Source organism: Pinus tabuliformis, chromosome 4_2 (assembly GCF_031772625.1).
Source record: "Pinus tabuliformis cultivar Carrire ecotype Pingquan chromosome 4_2, CPIR1, whole genome shotgun sequence".
Taxonomy (NCBI): Eukaryota; Viridiplantae; Streptophyta; class Pinopsida; order Pinales; family Pinaceae; genus Pinus; species Pinus tabuliformis.
Window position 1 is genome coordinate 991,025,962 of NC_142304.1, and position 24,356 is coordinate 991,050,317.

The following is a 24,356-nucleotide window of genomic DNA, read 5'->3' on the forward strand; positions in this document are numbered from 1 at the left end:
GGTCTATGGTATGGAAGTCGTAATCCCTATGGAGTATATCATCCCTAGTGTTTTGGAGAATTTGGTATCTACGAATAAATACTAATTCCCTAGATAAGTAGTTGTATCTAGAACAACAACTTAAAGTGTTTGTCTTTTCCTATAAGCAATAGATAAGATGAGAAGATGAGAAGACCTACTTGTAGTTCTGCTTTCCTCTCGTCTCCTTGTATCAATCCTGTCACTCCTTCCCATACTTAATATGATTGAGAAGTACCTATAAACACAACAGAAAACAAGGAATCAATCAAAGCACACGATCTATTGAATATAAGTGAAAGGAAACAGATACAATTCACACATATAAGCATTATGAAACAATACAAACATATGGGAGAAAGGTTCAAACACTTTATTAAAGAGAAGAAGGAATTGCAACCATTGGTGTCTGATTCAAAGCCATTCCTCTAGCTTGGATCCCATCCACATCACATAAAAAGCATGACAAACTTGTAGCATTACAATACTTGCTTCAAAACAAAATCTCATAGAAACATTATCTCCTTACAATTCAACATAATCCAGCCCCTCATCACTTAGATGAGTGGTCAATTTATAGGAAGGTGAAGGAGGTTTTGTCATAAATGGTAGCATTGAATGGCCTTCCATACTTAGAATTAGTTCCGTGGAGGAAGTGATGAGAAGATAGGATGCACCTTAACTCATTCCTCATCCATTTTCGAGCTCATAGGAGTTGATAAGTGAGGGAACCTTCTAGATGACTCCAAAATATAAGAATATTCCCCAAACCCTATGTGAATTTCACTCAATATTGCCCAACATAGGTGAGAGGAAGCCTAAGTGCTCTACAGAGCACCATGGTAGTGGACTCAACTTCTCTACAATGCACCTTTACAAGGGCTTACCTATGATGGTCCCTCCAAAGGCTATTTCTGGATGTCTTCAAGTTATGAAACTATCTGGGAAGGAGGCATTCAAAGGGGTGACTTGTTTAGGGCATGAAGCAATTGAAATTTGGGTTTGATGAGCCCTAAAACACTGATCTGGATGATGGGATCGATGTGCCCAAATGGATCTGTAACAGTTACCCCCTAAAGCATGAATTTGGAAAAATTCCAATGTCGAGTGAAATTCTTTACGATGTGATGAGGAGGTATTGAAGTTGAAGGTGAATTGCATCAATTACAATACATATATCATGATATTTGATTTTACATGAATTTTTTAGTGTTATAGCTCCAAATCTCACTCTTGATATTTGTGATGCTGCATTTATGGCCTAGGGTAACCCCTCCTTCCAGACATGGTCGAAATACTTAAAAAACAGTGTTTTACTCCTTGTATGCGACATTTCCCTGAGCTAAACGCGTGTATGTGGGTCAATGTATACCAACCCACGTATATGTCTTAAAACACGTCAAAAAATTAAATCTCCTTAATTTTGGGCAGAGATCATGGGTTTTACCTGTTGATTACCTATTAGTTCCCATGGCCCAACTGTTCCCAAAGAATTCCCAACTAAAAAACTACTTTGGGAGAAGTATAAAAAGGCTTCAATGGGAAGGCCTAAGGGAGGATAGAAAAGAGAGATTTTCTCTGCTAAGATTATCCCTGATCAAGTCTGAAGATCCCTGTGCTTCCAACACTTCCCCCACTACAAGAAACCCTTGTTTCCTTAAGTTATGATGTCATTTCACTAGTTGAGATATCCTTGTGTGAGTCATGGAAGGAGCCTTTTGAAGACTTGGGATTGTATGGACCTGGAGGATGGTTTTTCTTGGAGCTAGCAAGAGAAAGATTTAGGTGATATCATTCCTTGCTTTGTTTTAGTTATCTGCAATAAAGAAAAATTTGTCTTGTTCCCGAAATCAATCTTCTTTATGCATATGATGTTATTGTTATGGTTTACATATAAATAATTGTTTCAATGTATAATTAACCATCTTTCAATTAGTTATGAAGTTGATTTCTATATGATACTTTGTCCATATATTGCTATGCTTCTTTGAATTAGCTGTTTTGCAGGTTCAAGGATTGAGAGGAACTCCTAGAGGGTTTGGATCCTGGCTGGATCTACCTGAACAAAGGACCCCTAGGTGCACCTCTCTTCACATAGCTTGCATATTTATGTATCATGGTTGTGTGGAATGCTTGTTTCTAACTGTAGATAACCCCAGCTCTGCTAGGGTGTTGACCCAAAACACTAGGGGATATATTCCCTCAACAGAATTGGCGACTCCACTAGGGACAATACTGTTGTTGTTCCTATTTTGGGCTAATTTAAGCCAATCAGGGCTCAACCATTGGTTTTCTTGTTGTAACTGATTTGTCTGTTCCTATAGGAACTTAGACTTTAAGTTTGAGTAGTTTCTTTAGACCTATTTTTTGTTTTTCTTGTGAACTGTTATATACGAAGTTTTGTTAGGCTACAGTAGTGTATGTACACAAGTTTCCCCATATGAGCCAGTGTACAAGCGCTAATTAAAATATATTAGAACTTTTCTATATTGTCAATTTAGACACACCAACAAGTTTTAGGATATTTAGGACCTTGGATTAGGTGTGTGGAGAGAAAAATCTCTAAGGCCACTTTAAATAGTCAAACATAGAAGTTTGAATAACGAGTGCAAATCCAATAGCGTTAGGGAGACCAGGAAAGCTTCAGATCTGGGAGTTAAGCATGAGGGTTTTTGAAGACAAGGAAGAGAGATACCCACTCCCCTACTTGTTGGATCTTACCTCAAGACTATTCTTCCTAGCTTCTGACACGCGATGGTAACCTTAGTTGCTTATCCTAGGGATCTACACAGGTGGTTGCGCAGGGGAATCCCGTGACACTTGAGGTTGACGTTGCGTCACTCTCAGTAGTACTTCTAGAGGGCACCCTTGCGAAGCTTGGGGGCTTGCACCAGCATATGTTGTTGTTTGGAGGTCAGCGTAACTTCCTCTGATACCTTCGCTAGTAGGCCTGGGCCGTCATTATCACAGACTATCTTCGGAAGGACCCTACTTCACTTTACTTTATTTTCGTGTCTGTTCCTCATCACCTCGAGCGGAAATACTTGAAAGTTGTTTGATTGGCTGACATATTTTAGGGACATTTTTAGTGTGTGCTCTGTGCTCCGGGTTGGCCTAGCTTTCATTTTTCTTGAGTCTTTAATTAGATCTTAATTAAAATTCAAAGTGGCTGACCAATTGCTAGATGGTCTCGAAGACTTCGTGGTCTTTCAACACCAAGTTCAGAGCCTTCTCCTAGAAGGCACAAAGGAAATACTGCTAGTGGTTTTCACCCCGTGGCAGCCGACGCATCGGAGATTGATCCTCCGCTCGAGGGCATTAGTGTTTAGGATTGTCTTGGTATTTCCACAGAGCTAGAGAGGAACACCCCAGTTCTTTCTCGAGTTCTCTTCTAGTCAGAAGATAACATTGAGGTAGAAGAACTCTTAGAGTCGTTAGTGGCTCCAAATTCTCCTCTATCTTCTGATCATCCAGATGTATTATTTTACGTTGGGACTACAACACATAGACCATCAAGTCCATGTCATTTCATGCACTTACCTTCGATGACCACAACTGGAAGCATGGAATCTACCATGAGTGCTACAACCATGCAAACTCCAACATCAAGAGGAGGAACTATTTCCACCCCCTCTGCATCCTTATTTGGGTCTATTGATAGCACATCCTTACTTGGGTCTACCTCCATTCCACCTACGAGTGGAAATTCCCAAGCGAATGCATCTAGTTCTAGATTTTTCCCATTTGGCACCCATTCTCAGGGTATTCCGTCAGTTCCGTTTAGTTCCTCCACATCCATGATGAGTGGATTAGATTCATTTCAGGGTTTTCATTTTGGAAGTGGTCATATACCACATTCCAACCTGATGATAGGATCTATGCCTTTCTCTTCTATAGGTCAAGGCAATAATCCCTTTCAAGGTTGGACTAACCTTGCGCTTAGTGGCATAGGAACTGGGAATCCATTTTTCGCCCAACAAGGGAATAGGACATACTCCACAGTTAGTTCGTTTTTAAGTATTCTTCCCTTATCTACCACTTGGAATCCTTATCAAGGGTTATCAGCTCCTTATAATTCTTTAGGAGGTAACTTCGTTGGTTATGGAGGTTTTTCGGCTGGAGTTGGTCAAACTTCGAGTTTTCCTGGACCATAAGGATCCCCTTTTGGTTCAGCGGGTTCTGCTGGTTACTTCAGGTAGCCTGGTGCCTTTCAAAATCTAGGCCAATCTTTTCATAACTTTGGGAACTCCGCCCAATTTGTGTGGAATCCCCAAGGTCATCCCATGCTTCCTTTTCTGGCAACTTTGAATTTGCGAGATCTCAAAAAGTTGACAAACGATCCAATCAAATATAATCCGACCTAGCCTCCGGTCCCAACCAAACTCCCATGAGATATTCCAAAGTTCGAGTGGAAGGGAAGTGAAGACCCAGGTGACCATGTAATCAAATTCCATTTGTGTTGCTCATCAAACTCCCTCATCGATGACTCAATTAGGTTGAGACATTTTCAACGCACCTTAACTGGTAATGTGGCTAAGTGGTATATAGAGTTTCTAGGGGGCAACTTTACATCTTTAGCCGATTTGGCTAACATTTTCCTAAACCATTTCCAGTGGCCCGTCCGTTATGATGCCCAAACTGAACTTTTGGCCAATTTCCGTCAGGATACGGCAACTCACATCTTTGATCATATTCAGGAATGGAGATGAAGGAAGAAGCTCATTAAAGCCGAAATTCCTCCTGAATACCATCTCGAATGGTTTTTGAAATCCTTACAACCTGAGATGTCTAAGGATGTCTCTCTGTTCGGAGTCTATTCTGAAGAGAAAGCTATTTTTCGGGCCCAACAGTTAGAATTGATTTACTCTCAGTCTAGGATTCTTTAGAAAATCTTGCCTGATGCTCCTAGGACTAAGGTTGATATAGCTGTTAGCCTCCTATTGCAATAGGTTTCATATTTCATGATTGGCTGTTTTACATGCCAAATATGTCATCTTTTCATGCTGCAAGGTTCCTTACTTCCAAGAAGTTCCATTTTGAAGAATCATACCATTTTTGAAGAGTTTTACAGTTAAGGGAAAGCCAAACAGGTTAATCTTGGCTTCCCTAGGTTTAAATTGCTTATTTTAGAAGATAGAGAATGAATATCTGTCCAAACAGCTTAAGCTTGGCAAATGAATAACTAGGTAGAGAAATGAAGGAGCCCAACTGCTTAATCTGGGCCCTTGGAAGAGATAAGGGTACACTTAGATAGGAGGGCAGTCAAAAGAAAAGAAGATAATCAGGGTCTGCTAGTTCAAGTGCACCCATGCAAAAGGAAGAAAAAATGTTAGGTGTATTAGGCTAGGTAGGTGGTTGTTGCAGAAGCAAGGTTTTGATCAGCTTTGTATTATCGAAGGAGAGCTCATCTCATCAGCGACAGAAGTGTCAAAGCAGTTATCTTGATGGCAGAACTATGGAAGCATGTCTAGCTCCCTTTCACCCCCTTAAAAGTTTCTTACTAACACCCCTAAAGGACCTTGGGATCTACCCAACCAGTCTTGTTATCACTTCATCTTTGTAAAAATACTAAGTCAAGCTTTGACCTTCTTCAATGAAACAAAGCCACATTTCTGGTTTAAAAATCCTTTCTCCACATTCCATTCACTTCTTATGTCCAAGTTTCAGTTCATAAACTTAGCTTCATACACCTACACTTTCACTTCACAAGGTCATATTAACTCCTAACTCTATTATCTATCTCCCTAGATCATTTCCTTATCCCCTATTATGCAAAAATTATATAAAATCCCAAAAATAATACATATTCCCATCCCCTGGCACTATAGCCCTATAACATCAGTTTGAGGAAATGCTAAGTTCATTTGGCGCTTGGCATTAGCCCATCCGCGTCCTAACCTTGGAATTAATCTAACCTCTGGTTGGATTAATAACCTATACCTACTCCTCTACTCACCAAAACCCTATAATTTTGCCCCTCCGCAGTCATTTTCCAAATGTTTAATGTTTAATAGTTTTGGTCAAACATTAAATTACTTCATACCCGCATAGCACCCCATAACCCATAAAATCTGCATTTCCAAGGTTTTGGACCCCCCTGTGGCGCGTAATTATTTTAATATATAGCGGGCCCCCGTACATTAACCTACCGCCAGCTCACAGTTCCGTCCACCATCAGATCGATCCCTCCCCATCCGACTACTCTCAGCAATTTCGGAGCCGCCCCGGCGTCCGACGGTTAGCCTCCGATAGCCTAGCGGTTTCTCCGCCGTACAAAAGATGTGTGTCTCCATGTGATTGTATCGGAGCCCCTCTAACACTTACCGCCCTCGTACAGAAGGCGGTCCGATAAAACCACAAACCGCCTTCTGTCTCTCCTCCCCTGATGACAGTACTACATCACCTCCGCGTCAGCCTGCCACTAGTACGTGTCACTGCCACCGCATCTGCCTCCGTCCTTACCCTGCCACCGTATCTTGTGCCACATCACCTCCGCATCAGCTCGCCACTGGTACGTGTCACTGCCACCGCATCTGCCTCCGTCCCTACCCTGCCACCGTATCTTGTGCCACGTCACCCTGCCGTACTCGGGACCCGCCAATGAAGTCATGCTGACGTCATCACAGAAAAGGCGCAAAGGGCGCGAATCGCGTCAAAGAATGCCTGAAATGAGAAACAGAGGTAGTTTTCGATGTGCGATTAGTGCTTAATGAAAATCACTCAAAATGGAGAGCTTCCTATTGCTCGGCTACCTGCAAAACCCAAAAATTCGCAAGATACAATACTGGAAACAGAGAACTAAAGAACAGACAATGGGTAGAGGGAGTCAAGATATGACTACGAAAATTTTATAAAAAGGCCAAATATGCATACTGAGAGCAGGATAAAAAAGCAGTGACTTAGCGAAGCACCAGGGCAGCAGGCCCAAAAAATGCAAATTAAAAGCCAACCTCAGCCCAACACAGTTATCAGGTTGCATTCCTTCGCCTTCATTTGACAGGATTTCTTCATGTATGTTCATATTCAATCGGCCAGTGCCAATAGCATTCTAGAGGCCACCAAAAGCATTTGCAGCAATTATTTTTTTCTTGAAAGGGCAGAAAAGGGGCGATTTGACAGTTTCAAGCATATCAAGGGAGAGAAAGTGGCCCGATTCAAGTGTTAAAGAGTATCAAAGGAAAGATAATGCCCAGATCCAATTAAAGAGTATTAGTGAAGCGGAAAAAAGTATAAGATCGGCAATATCAAAGCAGGTGAACATTAAAGGCCTCGATCCAAGTCAAAGAAGCAGTAAAGGCCATTCAAAGCTTATCAGATCGAGATTAGTGCACATTAAAGCCTCCTAAAAGTAGCAGAACCGCTTAAGAGGTGCAGATAAGAGATTAAAGGCACAGTTATTGCAGAAACACTGCACCAAGCAACCAAGGACACCATATTAACTCATTTTGATGCAACTGCCTCTAGCGCAGCTCAAATAGATATCTTCTTGCATTAATTTCAGGACAAGATTAGATTAAAGAACTCATTTCCCTTACATCTATTTAAGATCTACTGTAATAGATATTTTTGGATAATTTCTCTATATAAACCACCTTGATTCATTGTTTAAAGGGTTGGTTGGTTGATAATCCTCATTCTAGACTTGCGCTGTATACTTTGAGAGCTCTATAATCAAAGACTATTGGAATGCTTTGGATGAAGAACTATTTGTTGTGTCATATAATGGAAAAAGAGTGACTGTGGAATTCCTGTGCTACTACATGGCTCAATAAGTGTTTTCTTACCTCTGTTTACAGTTTATATATGTTTACGCCACCATTTTGTTACCATCTAAATAGCAAGAAAGAAGAATAGCTTAGGCTTTGCTTGACTGCACTCTATGCTCAGTTCTTGTTATTTCTATATGTTTTCTTCAGAAATGGTTATGAATATGCATACTTAAATGATCATGTTTACCCTGTTTCTTTCACATATGGCTGTTATTTAGGAATTCTTGACTGCTCCTAGACAAACTTTCATTCACCTTCCCTCTCTGTTAGCTAATGAAAGATTCTTAGTTGCCTTTCATCTCTGACCTTCATTCCATCTTTATTCTAGCTTGATATTGTTCTATGTGTAGCTATTCTGCTCCGTATTCCTCTTGTGACCAAGAAAACGCAACAACAAGCCCTAATCCATGACTCCATGCCCAATGGTTTGAACTTCTCACACTATGCATCCCAACTCTGCTTGAAAGCATTATCCTTTCCACCAAAATCAAAACAAAAACCTGTACATCATAACTAGCCTAAAATTACACCAAAACGAAGTTAAATCATAAAGAGAGAGCCCTCTCTGACTGCAGGTAGGCTAGGACCTACAGCCCAAAGATTGGTTTGTGGTTACCTCGGCCGTATCCCTTAAGGAGCCAAGGGACAACCTGAGTGATAACATCATTGGCGACTCCGCTGGGGACCTTATTCAGAAAATTCCAAAAAACAAATTAGAAGCTGGCTCCCAAGAAGAAAACACGTAATACTAGGTCAAATCCAGATCCAAATCCACCAGTTGTTTTTTAACATCCCAATTTAATCTCTAGAAACTTTAGCAAACAAAAACAATAAGAATTTGTTGATTCTAGTCCTGAAATAGTTCAGCCAAGCTGTTTTCCAACCCCTGTTAAAGTTTTGTTTCGTTCAACCCCTACTTCCCCTTGTTCATCATCAACCTCTCCAAGCACCATTTCCACACCTCCATTCACTGCGCATACTACCACTACCACCACTGTTATTACAGCTGTTCCAGTCGTTCCACTTATCCCTGTAAATATGGCTAATAGATATGTACCTTTACAGTTACCTGCAAATCCAGGGGCTATGCCTTAGGATTATCAAACCAAAATCACATACTTTGATGGTACTAGTTCTAGCATAGCCCTGCAACATACCAAGAAAATGTAGGACTATTTTGAGAGTTATGAAATAGATGATGATAGTGTAATAATGAAGATTTTTGTCCAAAGTTTAACAGGAGATGTGAGGGCCTGGTTTAGAGCTCTTCCTGCAAATTCCATAGCTGACCCAAAGGCCCTTTACCAAACATTTTTTAACAGATGGGAGAAGAAGAAGGACCCTCTGCACATATTATCCGAGTATGACACTACCAAAAGAGGCCCTCAAGAAGTTGTCTTAGACTATTGTGCCAGGTTTAACAACGTTTACAACGCTATTCCACAAAACCTTAGACCTCCACCTGATCTTTCTTTATACAAATTCCCTGATGGATTTTATTCAGACATGGATTATCAGTTAAGGGAAAGAGCCCCTCAAACCTTAGCATACATGCAGAATGTAGCTGTTAGTGTGGAGGCAAATCTGATTGCCAAGCGAAATAGAGCAAGAGCGGAGAGAAGAACCACTTTTAAAGATGAACCTTCAGCCTTTGAGCAAAAATTGGACACAATCATCAAAGGTATGGACAGCTTTGAAAATAGAATGGGTACTATTGAAAGAAAAGCCTCATGGGAAGGACAACGAAACAATCCTTTCAGAAATCCAAACTTTAGAAAAAATCAGAACCCAAACGTTGGAAGGGCAAGTCATGACCATGATATAAGACCTCCTTTTCATGAAAACTATGCTGAAGCATCCACATCTAGTGAACAGATAGAGGACACTCACATAAACTTGATGGGTTTGAAGAGTGAACAACAATTATTTCTAACCCAAGAAGACCAAGATGACCATGATATAAATAAATTTCAGACCAAGTCTGGAGAGTCATTTGACTTCAAACAAGGCTATGATTCAGCTGTCTACGAAGTCCATAAACAATACAAATTGAGAACAAGAACCATTGATGTGTCTGATCCCATCAAGCCAAAGGATGCCAAGCAGCCTAAGAAAGTAAAAGACAAGGCCGCTATCACAGAACCTGCTGATAAAACAGACCCAAAATTAAAAGAAGTGACCATAGAGGATGTATCTGACATGCAGCCCTCTAATAACCAGCCTTTTGTATCCTTTCCCTCAAAAGACAATGTAAATAGCACTCCTCAAAGCCTTCCCAAAACAGAACAATCTCAAGAAATCACTGATAACCAAGAGAAGATCACTGAAGATACAATTGAAAAGGGAAAATCTGCCAGTCACAATACTAAAACACAGTCAGAAAAACCTTTTGATTTAGAAGCAGAAATTGGTAAATTAAAGATATCTATTCCTCTCTCTGAGCTTGCCAAACATGATGTGTACAGACAGAAAATCAAAAGATCACTGCAAATGCCAGAGAACAGGGATGATGTTAATGTCTTAGATGATCAACCTGAATTACTTTTTGGTCCTGAAGTCAATGGTAAATCAGGACATGGAGTTGTTCTACCCTTTTATGTCAGTTTGCACATTCATGATAAAGTGTTGCACAATGCTATGTTTGATTCAGGTGCTTCACATAATCTAATGCCCAATGCTGTAATGGAGAAACTAAACCTTGATGTCACTAGAACCTACAAAGACTTATTCTCATTTAATTCTAGTCAGGTCAAGTCTTTAGGCTTAATCAAAGACCTTTGTGTGTCTTTAGTCCAATTTCCCAACAAAACGATCTTAATGGACGTGGTGGTTGCTGACATTCCACCAAAGTATGGCATGCTCTTATCAAGATCTTGGGGAGAAAAACTCCAAGGATCTCTCCAACTAGACCTCTCTTATGCCACTATTTCAGTCTTTGGGCAACCAAAGAGACTGTATAGAGAAACACTGATGAAGTATGTGGTAAGTAGTGAGGAAAAACCCCAAAACTTTCCCATTTACTCAATCCATTCTGATATGGATTCCTTTATATTATTCAATGATGATAGCTGCCCTCCCACTGATGAGAAGCCTTTGCCTTTAGAACAAGAAACATGCATCAATCAAGAGTTGGTTGCCCATGCCCGTGAAACTGTTAAAACAATTAGTGCAACCAGCATACAAGAAGAACCACATGAAGCACAAAACCTAGGTCTGCCCAATCCTAAAATGACTGAAACTCTTAATACTAACCACAAGCAATAAATCACATGGTATTTAGAGTTTGATGGTTCTGTTAATAAGCTAGGAGAAGGGGTAGGAATATGGATTCACAATACACATAACAACCATGCAGAGGGTCATGCTTACAGACTAAACTTCAAATGCACCAACAACATGGCAGAGTATGAGGCTCTCGTTTTAGGCCTTAAAATGCTCAAAGCTCTAGGAGCTGCAAGAATGTCCATACTAGGTGGCTCCGATTTGATCATTCAACAGATGAAAGGTAACTTTGTTACTAATGACAATAGGCTAAGAGCTTATAGATCTGCTACCACATAAATACTCAATACCTTCACTGAATCCAAGCTTGCTAAGATTTCAAGAAGCCATAACATGCATGGTCATAGTCTAGCTACATTTTCTAGCACTTTCAAGCTACCGTTTGAGCCCAATCACGACTTTACTACTGAGATAAAGCACAGGCCTGCTGTCCCTAACAATATCAAAGATTGGCAAATGTTTGAGGATGATGCTCAAATCAACAATTTTCTTTCCTTACAACAAGAATTCTCAAGCTTAAACATTGATGAAGATGCAATGGATGACCCACAACAGCAAATGAGCCAAAATGAGAAAACTATAACAACTGAAGCAGCAAATCAAATGTTGCACCCAACCATTTTTGATGAGAAAAACATGCAAGAGCTGAATCAAATGCCTTTAGATGAAATAGCTGAATCAACAATCTTGCCCAATGAACAAGCTTCCAAAACTCTTCAGGCAAGTCATAACCAAGAAATCTTATGGTACTTAGAGTTTGATGGCTCAGTAAACAAGTTAGGAGCAGGGGCAGGGGTTTGGATTCACAACATGCAAAATGACCATGCTGAAGGTCATGCATATAGGTTAAATTTCAGATGTACAAACAATATGGCCGAGTATGAAGCCCTTTTGTTAGGACTCAAACTGATCAGAGGTCTAGGGGCAACCAAGGTCTCAATTTTAGGGGATTCAGATATGATCATACAGTAGATGAAGGGAAATTTTGTCACAAATGATCTTAGGTTGAGAGCTTACAGAGGGGCAGCCATTGAAATACTTAACACTTTCTCAGAATCTCAGCTAACCAAAATCCCTAGAAAGAACAATTTACTTGCACATAGCTTGGCAACCTTTGCCAGCACTTGCAAGCTTCCTTTTGAGCCCAATGACCACTTCACTGCTGAAATCAAACATAGACCTGTTGTCCCAGATAATGTCAAAAATTGGCAAGTCTTTGAGAGTGATAGACAAATAAATAACTTCTTGACTTTGAAAGAGGAATTCTCCAACATAAACATTGATACAAGTACCAGGTATGAGAAACAACAGATAGACAAAATTGAACAAAATATATCAGCTGAAACAACAAATCTGATATTGCACCCAACAACTTTTGATGAAAAAAACGTACAAGAGCTGAAGCAAACAGATTTTGATGAAATAGTTGAGGCAAAAGCTGAAGTAATTGAACTAAAAGACAATTTTCTGCCCACAGGCTTGACCCCTTTGGAGGATTTATTCGATTCAAATGATATTTCGAGAAAGCCAAAGATGCAACCTCTGAATGCAGAAATTGAGGACTGCAACATTGGAACCATAGAAAATCCCAAAATGATAACACTGTCAAAGGCATTACCTACTGATCAGATGTTGAAATACATTGATTTGTTTAAGGAATTCCAAGATGTGTTTGCTTGGAGTTATGAGGACCTCAAATCCTATGATACTTCGGTCATCCAACATACTATACCTTTGAAAGAGAATCAAAAACCTTTTAAACAAAAGCTTAGAAGGGTGAATCATGTCCTCCTTCCCTTAATTGAAAAAGAAGTTAAACGTATGTATGAATCTGGAATCATTGCACCTATCAGGTTCTGAGAATGGATTTCAAATCTAGTGCCTACTAGGAAGAAAATGGGAGAGATAAGACTGTGTGTTGACTTGAGAAATTTGAAAAAATTCTCTCTCAAAGACCATTACCCCTTACCAAAAATGGACCATATCCTACAAAGGGTAGTAGGAGCCTCTAGGATCTCATTGTTAGATGGATTCTCAGGATTCAATCAAATTTTAGTCCATCCGGATGATCAAGACAAAACTGCCTTTACAACACCTTGGGGAACCTTTAAATATGTCAAAATGCCTTTTGGACTCAAAAATGCAGGGGCCACATTTCAAAGAGCAATGGATATATCCTTTGCCAAAGAGATCCATGATTTTTTAGTCATATACCTTGATGATCTCACTGCTTTTTCAAAATCAGACCAAGAACATTTAGAACATCTAAGGCAAGTGTTCCTAATTTGCAGAAAATATGACATATCATTGAACCCAAAGAAATCACTGTTTGGCCTAGAAGAAGGCAAGCTCCTAGGTCATATAATCTCAAAAGATGGCATCAAGATTGACCCAGATAGAATTCAATCTATCCTTCAAGTGCCTCATCCAAGAAACATCAAAGAACTGCAAGCTTTTTTAGGAAAGATTAATTTCCTAAGAAGGTTTATTCCCAATTTGGATGAGCTAATAAGACTGTTAAACAACATGCTGAAGAAATATTCTAAAGTCAAATGGACCATGGAAGCTAAACAAGTCTTTGAGGACATCAAAACATCTTTGACAAAAACACCAGTCCTCACAAGTCCCAAGTTTGATAGAAATTTCATCATTTTTTCCTTTGCATCTGAGCATACAATTGCTGCAATCCTATTACAAAAAGATGACAAAGGATGTGAGAAGCCCATCGCTTTCTTCAGCAAAGCCCTTAGAGATTCCCCCTTAAAGTATCAGATCATGGAAAAACAAGCTTATGCCCTTGTAAAGGTCATCAAGGATTTCAGAGTTTATATCTTGTACTCACATGTGATAGCCTATGTTCCAAATGCTGTGGTTAAGGATATTTTAACACAAGAAGGAATTGAAGGTAAGAGGGGCAAATGGACAACCAATATTTTAGAATATGACATTGAAATCAAGCTTACAAAACTGATAAAAGGACAAGGATTAGCCAAACTGATGACTGAAACCAATTTTCAAGCCCTTGACATCAATGAACTGGACAACGAACAGGAGATGGCGACTCCACAGATCAATCAAGCCTTTTTACAATCACCTTGGTATGCTGACATATGTTTTGTATTGTTAAACCTGCAAGCTCCTCTAGGTTTGTCCAGGACTAAAAAGAGATTCTTGAAAATGAAGGCATCAAAGTTTTGCAATATAGACAATGTTTTGTTTTGGAAAAATCATGAAGGAATTTTGCTTAATTGCCTAACATTGGATGAAACTAACAAACTACTCAGGGATTTTCATGTAGGGGACTGTGGAGGACACCTATATTGGAAATCAACAGCTGATAAAATCCTAAGAGCTAGATTTTATTGGCCCTCCCTGTTTGCTGATGTGAAAAAAACTGTAATGTCTTGCCATAAATGCCAGATCTTTGAAGGCAAGAGAAAGCTGTTACCTTTACCCCTCAAACCTATTTCAACTGAAAGACCATTTCAACATTGGGGTTTAGACTTCATTGGGGAAATCCACCCTTCATATTTTGGCCAACACAGGTGGATTTTGACTGCCACAGACTACTTTACCAAATGGATAGAAGCCATCCCTTGTAGGCAAGCCAATGACTCAATTATTATGCAATTTTTATAAACCAACATCTTGTCCAGATTTGGCTGTCCAGAAAAAATTATTACAGACAATGCTTCCGCTTTCAAATCCAAAAGAATGATCAACTTCTGCCATAAGTACCACATTACCTTGGGCCACTCCACAACCTATTACCGTCAAGGTAATGGCCTAGCTGAGTCATCCAACAAAAGCCTCATCAACATCATCAAAAAGGTCTTGGAGGAGAACAAAAAGAATTGGCATAAGAAGCTTGTAAATGCACTATGGGCAGACAGATTGACCACCAAAAGATCCATTGGTACAAGTCCATATGAATTGGTTTATGGAATGGAGGCAAGATTCCCTTCATCCTTGGGAATCCCTGTGATCAAGTTGCTGCAAGAAATACAAGCAGAGCCTAATGATATTCAAAGAAGGATCAATCAAACTATTCACTTGCAGCAGACAAGAGAGGAAGTATATCAGAGAACCCAAGTTTTACAAGAAAAGCTGAAAAAAATGTTTGATAAAAGAACAAAGGCTGATGACTTCTGCATAGGAAACAAAGTGCTGAGATGGGACTCTAGGAGGGAAGATAAAGGGAAGCATGGCAAATTTGATTTCCTGTGGAAGGGACCTTATGTTATTCAGGCAATACAAGGTAACAATACCTATTTTCTGAAGAGTTTGGATGGCACAGATACTGAGGAAGGCCCAGTCAATGGGCGAATGCTCAAGCATTATTTTGATTCCCTTTGATCAGCATAACATGACTGTATATTGTACATAAATATTTGTATTTCTGGTAGTTTTTATTTACAACAATTAGATAAGGAACAACATGTAGCAGATTTTGAGTAAAGGTCAAGGAATCACACCACTTTAGGTGTATATTTTGAATTTAACACTAAAGATCAAGAAGAAGACTTGGGAAGTATAAAGATAATGATAAGCACTCAGGAAAACCAGCAAAGACAGAGCTATAATTTTGCACAGATAAGCTCATAAGGAATGAATACAGGCTACAAAGGTGGAGATCATTGGTCTCAAAGAAAATGGAGTTTCAGACTATGGCAAGAGTTGAAGAAAAAGGCCATCTGGCCTGCTGTTCTTGACATTTCACAAGGAAAGGCCATCCCCAAGTGGAGCCACTGTTAGGTTCCTATACCAATAGGTTTCATTTTTCATGATTTACTAGGGAAGTGCCAAATATGTTCATCTTTTCATGCTGCAAAGGTTCCATATTTTGTATAACAAAAGAGGAAAATTAAAAAATGTAAAGAGGGTATGCCCTAAAAGAAAAATCAAAGGGCAAGAAAAATCAATTGGTCAGAAAATATAATAGAAATGAACCCCAAAGAAAGACCAGTAAAGTGGCCAGTCAAAATGCCACTGCTAGCATGTTTGCAAGTTCACAATGTGCAGATATTATTGTTCATCACACTTGATGGATGGCCCAACAGTTCAATCTGGATCATGCCATGTTTAAATTTCTTGTTCTAGACTAGAGAATGAATTTTTGTCCAAACAATTCAAGCTTGGAAGATGAGCAGATAGGCAGAGAAATTAAGGAGCCCAACTGCTTAACCTGGACCCTTGGAAGAGATAAGGGTAGATTTAGATAGGAGGGCAGTCAAAAGAAAAGAGGACAATCAGGGTTTGCTAGTTCAAGTGTACCCATTCAAAAGGAAGAAAATATGTTAGATTTATTAGGCTAGGTAGGCAGTTTGAGGTTGTAGAAGCAGGTAGGTGCTCATTTTTATCTGGTTAAGAAGGACTCATCTCATCAATGACATTGGTACCATTGTAGTTGGTTGGTTGTAGAACAACGGAGGCATGACTAATTTCCCCTTCATTCCCCATAAATCTTTGACTAACATCCCCTCAAGGAGCTTGGGATCTGCCCAAGGGTCCTATTCCACTTCATTCTATAACAAATGTCAAGTTGAACTCTGAGTTTACTTGGTTGTAAGAAGCCACATTTCTTTTGTAAACATCATCATTCCAACTCCCCTCATTTCCCTATGCCTAAGTTTCATTACACAAGCTTGGCATTTGTTCATATAGTTTCATTCCACAAAGTCATGCTAACGTCTAACCTTATTATATAGCTCCCTAAATCATTTTCCCTACCCCTATCATCCAAAGAACTATGTAGAGAACCCCAAAAAATATTAAATATCCCCGATCCTTGGCACTATAGCCTTACAACCCTAGTTGGGGAAATATTTAGTCCATTTGGGACTAATATTAGCCCTTCCGCGTCTAAAGCCTTTGGGATTTGTTTAACCCTATGTTAAATAAATAGCCATGCCCCCCTTCTCACATATAAACCTAACCATTTTACCCTTGTGCTTACATAGTTCGGGTTATATTTGATATTTGGTTAAAGTAATAACCACATGACCCCGACGCCCATCTCATAAAACCCACTAACCTAAAGTTTTTGACCCCCGCTCATTATAAAATGTTCAAATATAAGGCGGGCACCCCTTGTTCTAAAGCCCCGTAGCTTCAAACACGCCGTCATCCGTCTGATCTCAAAGCTTTAAATCCAATGGTGGGCGACTATCTTGGGCACCCCGATCTGCCAGAGATTAGCGTCCGGGGGATGGGCGGTTTTACTACCGTACCCCCACCACGCATCAATCTCCTGGCATGATCGAAGGCCTCCCCTACAATACCACCCCGAGCCAAAGGCGGTGCGGGGAAAACCAGAAACCGCCACTGCTTGCTCAATGATGTCAAGCCCCCGTCACCCTCTGACGTCATGACACCTTGGCCCATCGTTCCCCTGTACCACTGCCACCTCATCTGCCGACGTCACTGGCCTACCACCGTGTCATGCCCCGTCACCTCATACACGTCGACTGCCACGTCATCTCCGTACCCACCACGCGCCAAAGTTGCGTCATGCTGATGTTATCCCTGAAAAGTGCCAAAATGCCAAAAACACCAAAAATGTCCAAAATTTCATAAAAAGTCATGAAAACGACTATTTTAACTTATTTTCTATTGGTTAACTGGCGAAGAACGTGCATGTTGTTTGTGGAGAATCCGCCACCAAACACCCATAGTCTGCCAACCTGCAAATTTGGCTCCATAGCCTGATCCTGTAGTTCGATCTGCACCTGCACAGTGCCCTTGGCACCATAAAACCAGGTATTTACCCGCAGTTTGCCTCCAAACCCTATTTCTCCCAGTTTTCTCCATTAAATTCGTTTGAAAATCTATTAATTCAAACCAAAAACCATTATGGCACCTGAAATCCCACCTCTAAATTCAATAATTGACCCCCTGTTCAAGAAAAGCCCGACAAACTTGCCCTACTTTGCAAAATTCCCTGCTAAAATGCGTTTCTAAGTTTGTTTCACTGGCACACTCTGCAAATTACTCATTCATTCAACCCCCCTGTCAATTCTCTGCTAAATTGCACTCATTTCAATGAAAAATCACCCCCATTTCCACTGAAGTGTACTCATAGTCTGTAAACCCAATCAATTCATTCAAAGACCTTTCCAAATTCTGCAAAATTGACTATTATACCATAAATCATACACAGTGAAGGCTAGTACTATTTCTAAACCTATTCTACAGCTGCCCAGAAAAGCCTGAGGGGCAATTTTTCAGCACCCTGTTGTTGCACAAATCCCAATTTCAAGTACAAAAACAGAAAAATTTAAAGATGACAACTCCAGTAACCTTGAACATTGCTCCTTTGAATGCACCACACAAGGAACTTGAAGCATTACCCATAGCTGATAGATACCACCTTATTCAGGATTTGGTTGGTGACAGAAACCACTTGAAGAACTTCTGTCAGCTGAGAAATAGTTCTTTGAACAACTGTGATATGTACGGAATATGGGAATCTAGCCTGCCCATTTACTTCCTCCCTTCTATCAACATTTTCCCTGAGATAATTCGACTCTGTGCTGAAAACTATGAGCCAAATCAAAGAGCAGTCAAGTCTCCATCTGGGAGCATTCTTTTCCAAATAACTCCTGATTCAATCAATCAAATGCTTAAATTCAAGCAAACTCAGCTTCTGATGCCTCTTTCTATGAAATACCTGCTTGATGAAGGTCCCAAAATCTCCACCTCAGAGATAGCCAGAATTTCCAAAATATTCATGAGAGCAGACTGCCAGCCTACAGAGCCACCTCCTTTTCTCTATGTCAATTTTAATGAAGTAGGGAAATTGTTGGTTGATATGATATCCTATGTACTGGGTTTCAAAACAAGTGAGCACATTGATGAAACCGTTCTGGTCCTATTGTCTGTATATAGCATAGGACAACCTCCTCGTGTCAAGTATAACTATGCTAAATTCATCTCTAACAAGATACATGACCAACTTTTGAAACTAGATAGGGAGGGAGTCTTCAAATACTCATCATAAATTTATCATTTGTTCATGTATTATCAGCCATATTGCTTCCAATGCCCCATCAAAAGATTGGACTCTAAAGGGAAAAAGAGGTCTGTAATTTTCTAGACTTCAGTCTTTCATGAAGTCAAGAACTCCCCCTAATCTTACTGTGAGTTTATTGACTTGTTTGTCTATCCAGTCTCTCATCTCCTAATGAGAACTCCTCCTGCTAGGATCTCCTATGACATGTAGAAAATATTACAGCTTTCAAAGAACTACAAAATGGGTGACTGGTACTTTTACCAGAATCACACTGTCATTAGGATCTATGGCTGTGAGCTCTGTCCTTACAGGCTCCCAAGGTATGTGCCATTGAGACTCTTTGCCTTGGAGTATTACAGGCAACTCATCAACTCAGACTTAACTCATTTTCATAGTGCCAAGAAGAAGGCTCGCCTCAAATTCAGAGACTAACTAGGCCCCTTTGTCATGAACAAGAAAGAAGGTTGGCAAGATGTTGATCAAATATTGGGGCAGAAAATCAAGTTGAAAAGGAGTTTCTATTGGGTTCCTTATGACCCAGATGGCTTTATCAATGCCAAAAAAGTAAAATATAGGCTAACAGCCTATGAGCATTGTAGAATCCCACACATTGAACAATATGCCAACTAAGATGAGTGGGTGGCAGGGACACTAGTTGAGGAATTTACCCAAGAAGAAATTATGGAGCAAAATGTCAAACATTTAGAAAAGACTCTTGACTTGGATTCTTTTGACCAGGTAACATTCAAACTACCACAACAATTCGAAGAAGGTCCATCTACTCCTGCAGCCTCCCAAGCTACCCAAAAAAGGTCTACACCAGCAACAGGTACATCAAAAGGCAATGAGCCAATGGATGCAAAACATGAAAGAGTGACAGAACAGCCTGCTACCTCAAAAGAGTAGAGTCAAGGGAAAGCCCCTCCACAACAGACTGAGCCACCATAGATTGCAGCATTGCAAACTCCTGCCAATGAAGAAAGAGGCATGAAGCGAGATGGGGAGGAAACTACACCAGATAGTGGCTCAACACAACAACCAGAAGCCAAAAGACAAAGAGTTGATCCTCAATTTGAGGAAGAAATTACTGAAGAAGTAATAGAGAGCCCGAGGAGTGGAAGAGAAGCAAGCCAACAAATAGCTACCAGCTCATTTCAGCAAGAGAAAGAGAGGCAGCATGGTATGGAGGTCTCTTCCTCAAGGTAGCAAACCAAACAACCGCCTAGCATCAAATCAAATTTTATGGAAATCAAAGCTCAGAATGAACTGTTAAGAGTATAATTATATGATCAGTTTCTCAAAGGAAACACCCTCCAAATAGCAAAGATTGATGGAAGCCTATGATTTTAAAGAGGAGAAAATGATACTAAGTCATTTCAAGGCGAAGATACCACAGCCCCAAACAACTGCAAATTTTATAAAGACAAGCTTAGAGGTCCTCTCTAAGGACATACATACGATGGGCCAGATAGAGCTGCACAAAAAAATGGGTGAGATGTTCTATGCCAGTCTAGCAGACAAGGCCATGCTGGCCCATCAACTAAAGGAATCACTGAAAATACAAACACTCAATTGGAATTGGAAAGAATGTCTTCCTCTGCCAAAGATAACCGAATAAAGACATTGGAGGAAATCATTGTGGATCTAGGGTATGATCCTAAGAAGGATGCCAAAGCCATCCAAGCCCTCATAAGGAAGAAAGAGGATGATATTGCTGCACTCAAAAAACAATTGAGGCTGCCTTTAACAATGCACCCTCAAACTGCAGAACTTGCTCAAGAAAAGGAAAAAGAGGATACCTTGGATCTACTAATGAGCATGAACCAAAGAATCATTTAGATGGAGGGAGAATTGGAGAGAGCACTATAGGGAAAGCAGGGAGAGTCAACCTCCCAGCCACCTCAAACAGCTCCAACTGTGGTCACTGTTCCTCCCACACAAGCAGCAGCAGTTCCTCCTGTTATCCCAGCATCCACAGCAACTACAACAACTACAGATGCTACAACAACAACAACAACAACACCTGAATCTAGCATGAGCATGGAAGAAATGATGAAAGCTATCAAAGATATAGAAGGTCAGGTGATAGAGGTGAAAGAGGCCAAAGAAAAGCTGGACAAACTGGAAGTAAGCTAGGACAAGTCCAAGATGACAGTAGCTGAAAAAACGAGGAAAATAAAGGTCTTAAATGACAAAATAAAAGCCTTAGCGAAGGAGCTTAATTTGGATAAAACTCTAGATGAAATAAATAAGATTTTGTGGGCCAAAATTGGCCAATCAATCACTGACCAATGGAAATCAATCCAAGCCATACATGAACAGACAGAATTGATAGACCTAGCCCAATTTGAGACTCAAAGAGCTAGAGTAGCATTGGGAAATATGCCTGAGCAGGCCAGTAAAATGATTCATTTCCTGAACACTCATAACAAAGAGGAGTTGGCAGCATTAGACATCAGTAATAGGACAGATATTGTTCCGACAGCAAAAAAGGTGCTGACCCTAAGAAATTTTGTGCAAAGTCTAGAAAGAAAGTGTCAGGAAATGCAGGCAGAAGTAGATGATTTCAAGCTAAGGCTTGCAGCATTGCAGAGCAGAGGTTTTCCCAGCCTATTAACCAGCGCTGGAAGACTGCTGACCCGTGAACAGTATGCCACCAGGGTAAATAATTATGTTTCAAATCAGATTACAGCATCTTCAAGTACCTCAGAAGAAACAGGGCCTCCCTCTGGACAGAGCCTTTATGACAAGCTGGAAAACTTATTTTACATTGAGCATGAGATCAATCACCTGTTTGAGGTCCCACCCAATTTTTACAGATATACTGAGGCCGATGAGACATTGATAAAGATAAAAAGGCATCAATTGCCTACAGAAGATTGGTGGCAAGCAATGCTGGAGGTTTTGCCAAGGTAATTTCAGTCCTTTTCCCTCTTTTGATCAGCTTTAGATTTTGGTCAGCTACAGGTCAGCAAAATTGGGTACACAGACCACCGGCTAAAGCATGAAGACAACAAGCAAAAGAAGTCAAAATATGACTACGAAAATTTTTATGAAAGGCCAAGTATAGATTACAAGCTCAAGACAACAAGGCAGTGATTCAACAAAGCACAAGGACAACAAACACAGAAACCACAAATTAAAGACGTAGCTTCAACCAACTTAGTTGGTCCAACAAGTCAAATTTCTCTGACAAAGAAGATAGCTAATGCGCCAACAATTACTGCAACATTTATTTCTTTCATTGACTTCTTTAAAGAGTTTGTGAGGGAACTTATTGCATGAAGACTCATCCATAAGATATTTTGTATCTCATTTTTGTATATATTATTTGGGGTTGGGCATTTTCTCTCTAAGCTGCGGTGTAATTTCTGAGACTCTTTAATACAAATCGCTGTTGAAGTTCATGGTTTCCGAGCTGTTTGAATCTGCAAATGATGTTTTGGGACCTGATACCGAATTCCTAAGTCATTCGATGGAACAATACTAAACTTCATTTTATGTTTCCTATGTTTACAAATTCACATATGTTTCATAATCTTGATAATAGGGAGAAAGAATAGCCCATGATTTTTTTAATTACACCCTGTGCTCAATTTCTGTTATTATTTATGTTTTCTTCAGGGTTAGTCATAAATATGAATTCTTAACTGCTCATGTTTGCACTAAGTCCTTTCATTTTGAATATTGTTTAGAAATTCTTAATTGCTCCTGAATAACATTCATACACTTTCCCTCTGCCAGCATAATGAAAGATTCTCGATTGCCTTTCATTCCCTGCTTTCATTCCATCATTTCCATATTTGAAAATTGTTCCAGAACTGCCTATCTCACTCTGTAGTATTACCTTTACCTAGGAAACGCTTTCAGCTGTACACCATCAGTGACTCCATAGCCCAATGGAACAGACTGTCTTAGACTTGCATCCCAGCTCTGCCTGAAAATCACCATCCAACAAACTTAAAACAAAAACCTGTGCATAATAACTAGCCTAAAATTCTTCAGAACAAAGCTAAATTACAAAGAGAGAGCCCTCTCTAGTTGCAGGTAGGCTAGGTCCTGCAGCTAAAAGATTGGTTAGTGGTTACCTCAGCCGTATTCCCTTCAGGAAGAAGGGAATAACCTGAGCGATAACAGAGGGAAATAGATGCATAGGGCTGTAACAAACAGAATCCTAGGTAGCAATGTTCCAGCAGAAAGTAGAATTTGATGGATAGGGTTGTAAATAACACAAAATCCTAAACCATGGTTTTCCGATGAAATAATAGAAATAGGGGAGTGATTCAGTGAAAAAGAAGGTTTCCGATCAAACATGACATGGGTATTATTCTCTGCCAAAAAATGTAGATATGGACTAATACAGGTTCTATAGGTTAATCAAATGCACAAGTCTATAATTTTATAGGTATTTCAATGCTATTGAATAACACATATAAGACTGTGATAAGCACAAGTACTATCTTCTATGACTAGCTAAGATAAATCCATCGATTGAAGAGGAACCAACTACATTAATTATACTATTTCAAAGGAAGAAAAACATAGATGAAATGAGATTACCGAGAGGAACATGCTGCACATTAAGAATGCTTGGAATCAATAGGGAAACACCATTTATCTCAAAGGGTCCAAATAACCAGTCCATACATTCAGCATGATATCAGTGAAGCCCCCATGAATAAACACATTAGAACCAAATGGCATCACAAAACTCAAACCCTGCGGGTGAGAAATTGCGGAACTAGCCAACCTTTTTTAAATTGTTTCTTCCCCCTTTTATAAGAAGAGGGAGAGATGGAATTACAGTTTACAAAATATCTGAGCTAGAGCTCCAGTTTTCTGCTAGACTAGCTGTCTTGCCCCATGTAAGGCGTTGTTTCCCAAAACGATTACAATTGGGATTCGATCCCTTCTTGGAAACAAATAACTACAAAAATCCAAAATGAAACATGAGGAAGAATGGAGGAAGACATCCTTTGTTGTCCCTGTGAAAGCTTCAGATCAGGCCCTGTCTCTGTCATAGTGTGCTTCCCATGCTACTTGTCTTGTTTACTATCTATTCTCGCTTAAATGCATTTGGCGCCGACTATGGATGAATGCTACGAGAGGTCCTTATCTTGAATGTGCATATACGTGGCTTGAATGCTCCATACTTCCATTGAACACCCCAGCTACTCATCCATGCATCCTTTAAAGTTTTGAAAAACCCTTTTGGAACTTTGGTGGACCTGGGGATGCGCTTATGATGTACCCAGAAGTCCTTTCAGCACAGGATT